The sequence below is a fragment of the Macrobrachium nipponense genome, chromosome 1 (genome assembly GCF_015104395.2).
Source record: "Macrobrachium nipponense isolate FS-2020 chromosome 1, ASM1510439v2, whole genome shotgun sequence".
In the NCBI taxonomy this organism is placed as follows: domain Eukaryota; kingdom Metazoa; phylum Arthropoda; class Malacostraca; order Decapoda; family Palaemonidae; genus Macrobrachium; species Macrobrachium nipponense.
Genome location: NC_087200.1, coordinates 214,886,819 through 214,892,265, shown reverse-complemented (window position 1 = coordinate 214,892,265; position 5,447 = coordinate 214,886,819).

The following is a 5,447-nucleotide window of genomic DNA, read 5'->3' as shown; positions in this document are numbered from 1 at the left end:
CGAAACATTTCCATCGCTCAAAATAATAGATAAAAAAGAAGTATACTTCAGAACCTACCTTCTGAGCCAGCACGCTTTCTGGAATGGACCCAGTCAATAAGGCGCACCGATGAAATATAGCAACTCCTTTGAAAACATTTCCATTCCTCTGAAATATCTTCAAGAAGCCATCAGTTCTCCTTACAAGAAAATATAAGGCCCCATCCACTGAGTGCTAAAAATGATCCTGTGTTTTTTCCCAGGCGGCGGGAAGAATGATTGCGTCATTCCCCGGAAATCTCCGAAGCCTTTACTCTGGATTTTCTTCTTTTCTGCTTTTCTTTCATCTCCCGGGAGGTGAGAGAGCTTTCTTAGTTAAGCTGCCTTTGGCTAAATTGAGAGCTTTTATTTACGTCTTCTTTCTTTTTTAGGTGCTGGCAATACTAGAAGCTTTTCTAAGCTGGTTAATGCATGAATTCACTATTTTTTTCTTTATTGACTGACAGGGAAAAAGTTTTACCTCTAATTATTATCTTCATCTAGACGGGGCAACAAATTACCCTCTTTATTATTACATGTAAATTATAATTACCAGACTTTTAGCATAAACCTTTGGGAAGTACAGTTGAAAAAAATATAAGGTAATACCAGTGTCATTAGCTCTGTGAAGAATATTAACAGTCTCAAGGCAGCTAGAGATGTTGAATGTGTGAAATATAAGGGAAGCCGAAATCGATAATTCAGGAATGAAAAAGGCATTCCGATTGTGTGACGAATATTCTTCCAGTGATTAGAACCAGCCAGACTGGATGGATATCCACATTTGATGGTAGACTGAGGATAACTGGATGATTTCCTGTAGTATATAGCACAAGGTATGTTGACAAGAAACCCTCAAGAAATAATGTTTTTTAAATTCGTGAATGTTCTAGCGATAACAAAAAAAAAAAAAAAAAAAAAAAAAAGGAGGAAGAAGCCCAGAAAATTCATTTAATGTCCTTATAAGCTTCTGTGTAAAGTTTAAATTTTTTTATGAATTTAAGCATTAGTTTAGAAAAGTTTGATGGACAGCAAATAAACATTGACGGTTTGAGTTAAAACTAAGAGAACAATAACTGTCATTTGTTAACGCTTTTGAAACGTTGGAAAAAAATGGGTGACAAGCAAATATAATTAGTCACTTCATTTCCCAAATGCTTTCATACTAAGCTAATAACTGTCATTCTTCTTTATTGTTTTTCTCATGTTATTTTATTTTACAATTGTTCAAAAAATTAAGAAATTGAATAAACTGATACGCAACTTCTAGTATACATCTCATTAGGTTCCCAAAATGAGACGTCAAAACTAAAGTTCTACGGTTAATTAACTTGATTTACTTATTATATTTCCTTTATTTGTTGGTAACTGAGCTGGAGCGGAATAGAACTCATTTCAAATGTTCCTTACTCCTTATATTTTTTCCTCTCCCATCAAAGAATCAACCAAATAAGAATTCACGTGCGTACCCGGATTCCTTGGAATTCATTCCCACCCTTCATTCCTATGTTTATTTCCTCTTTAACAAGTTTCCACCTTCCCCCGTTTATCCGGCACAAGCCTTATCCGATACATTTTTAATAACTTTATTCTCACTCGTCTCTCGGGTTTCGTGGGGAAGTGCTGAATAGTTATGAGCATTCTATATTTTTTTTAGTTAGGGGGGTATTATGTCAGAGTATATATATATATATATATATATAATCTATATATATATTATATAGATATATATTGATATATATATATATATATATATATATATCTATATATATATATATATATATATATATATATATATATATATATATATATATATATATATATATGTAATCCAGGTAGCCAGATATATTATATTTATATATATATATATATATATATATATATATATATATATATATATATATATATATATATATCTATATATATATATATATATATATATATATATATAATATATATATATATATATATATATATATATATATATATACATATAAAGATATATATCTATATATATATATATACTATAATACTATATATATATATATATATATATATATATATCATATATATATATATATATATATATATATATATATATATATATATATATTATATATATACTAATATATATATATATATATATATATATATATATATGTATATATATATATCCATCTTATATATATCATATATATATATATATATATATATAGATATATATATATACTATATATATATATATATATATATATATATATATATATATATATATATTATAGTATATATATCATACTAATATATATATATATAGTATATATATAGATATATATATATATATATATATATATATACTTATTATATATATCTGATATATATATCATACTATATTATATATATATATATTGTAATATCTATTATATATATATATATCCATATATATATAATATACTGGGTTTCGTGGAGTGCTGGAATAGTTAATGAGGATTCTATATAGTATATATGTAAGAGTACTATATATATATATAATATATATATTATATAGTTATTATATAATTATCATATATATGCTAATCCAGTAGCAGGGGATAATATATATATATATCTATATATATATATATATATATATCTATATATCTATATATATATATATACTATTATATATATATATATATATATATATTGTATATATATAGATAGATATCTATATATCTATATATATATGGATATAGCATATATTATATACTTATATATACATATATATATATATATATTTTCTATATATATATATATATGTTTTATATAATATATATATCTATATAGACTATATATATATATATATACATATTAATATAATATATATATGTATATATATATATATATATATATATATGTATCCTATATATATATATATACCCCCTGGCTAACCCCCCATTCACCCAAATGATCAGCGCATTCATTCTCTCCCATCTTCGTTAGTAGCCATGGATACATTATTCATAATCTCTTGGATTTTTGGCCTCAAGCGGAACATTCCTCTCCTAAACATGTTCTGCACAAATTCCAACGGCATCATTGCATTGCAAGAACGCTCCTCTGTTCACGTGACCTTGTCATCTGCGATTCAATTTATGAGGACTTCAGAACCTTCTCGATTTCATCGATGCAAGTTACAGATCAAATCATAGCCGGTCACCCGAAGGGGGAATTTCTTTCCTGTGGCATAAATCGTTAGACAATATGATAAAGGTGATGACCTACAGGAGTGACAGATTGCTGGGACTTCAAGTGACAGTAGGAACTCTAAAATCCTAATATTTAATGTTTATTTGCCATGGGAAAATAAAAATAATTTTGATCATTACTGCATGATCCTAGGGGAGTTAAACAGTATTATTCAAGATTCTCCTGCTGATCATGTTTGTATAATAGGGGACCATAACTTCTCACTCTACAAAACAAATTTATAATGAACTTACTAGCTTCTGTCAAAATCATGCTCTCCAAATTAGCGATGTAATGCTCTTCCCTCCCTCCTCCTATTCATATGTACATAATAGAGCGGACGCAAATTACAACTTCCTGCTGGACCACTGCATACATCTCCACAACTTCAGGATTCTATTATGACCTGCAATATTCACTACGATCTTACAACGGGCTATGATCACATCCCATTACAGGTGTCATTCAGTACCCCATCCCTCCCTACCGTGAACCCACTAACTGACAGCCCACCAGCGGTAAACTGGGATTTTTATAACCAACAGAAACCGAATACTTTAGGGCGCCCACGGAAACCAGGTTGCGGTCAATAGTTCAACCTGCAGACGCCTTACTTTGTACCAACACAAATTGTAGAATGACCACCACAGGATGGGATCTGAATGAATTCTATTCGAACATAATCTCTGCTATGCTTGCTTCGGGCAAGACTGCCTATAGATTTCGTCAAGGTAATGCTCGTAATATACCTGTTTGGAATGACTTGGTTAAAGATCTGTATACATACTCACCAGAAATATTTTTTACTGTGGAGGCAAAATGGTAGCCTGAGGGAAGGACACACTGCATACTAATGAGGCAGGCGAGAGCGCAATTCAAACTTGCTCTTAAGCACTGCAGGTTAAATGAAAAACAAACTAAGAGCCGATGCAATGCTAGAAAACTTAGAATCTGGTGATTACCCTCGTCTTTGGAAGATATCCATCTTTAAATCCCAAAACTAAAAAGCTATCACAGAGAGTAGGGGAAGCAGTCGGAGACGAAGCTATCGCAAGTATGTGGAGCGATCACTTCAACAACATCCTGAATTACATAAATGATCAGCTTCCCCAAGGAATGTAGATAACCTCCTTACTGACAACATTCAATTTAATTTTGCAGACCGTATTACGCCAGGTAATATCAGCGATGCCATAAACAGCCTCCTAATAATAAATTGCCCGGCTGTGGATGGTCTTCCCGCAGAGACTTTCAAATTGCCATCTGATAATTTACATTTTGTTAGCTGCCCTATTCAATGCATGCATAATTCACCAGTTTCTTCCAGACTCCCTACTCTTAGTTCACTTGATATCATTAATCAAAAACAAGCTAAATGGATGCAGCTGACCCTGGCAACTACCGGCCGATTGCAATCACAATGATAGCATCGAAAATACTTGAGTTGGTTCCTCATGTGAGGTTTCTCCCCTTTCTACACACCACTGACAACCATTTCGGGTTGTTTAATGCAAACCACTCAACCGACACCTGCATCTACATACTGAAAGAATTGCTGAACCACTACCTATCATCAGCCTCTCCTGTTTTCCTATGTTTTGTAGATGTGGGAAAAGCATTTGACAGAGTAAACTACCTAAAGCTCTTCCTGAAGCTGCATAAAAGGGGCACACCCCTATATCTAATTGGCATTTTACATTGCTGGTTCTCCACACAGCAATTTTGTGTCAAATGGGGTACGTATTATCGTACACCTTCGGCAAGGGGGCATACTCTCTCCATACCTGTTTTAACCCTTTTACGCCGATTGGACGTATTAAACGTCGAGTCAAAATGTCACCCGTATGCCGATTGGACGTATTATATGTCGACTCAAAAAGTTTTTTTTTTTAAATTCGCCGAAAAATACTTATAGGCCTACCAGCCGAAAACTTTTGAATCACACGCCTTGGGGGATGCTGGGAGTTCACGGATCAATGGCGTTTGTTTTGTTTACAATCGTTACGCAGGTGCGGAAGCGCGAATTTCTTTCTTATCGCACTAAAAAGTATCAGTGACACATCTAAAAAATTATTTCGTCACTTTGACATAATTTTTGCACAGTTTTAAATTATCCCGTTACATGAAGTATTATATATGAAAATGTGAGTAATTTCATGTAGAATACCGAAATGATCGAAAAACGCAATTGTAAGCTAAGAATC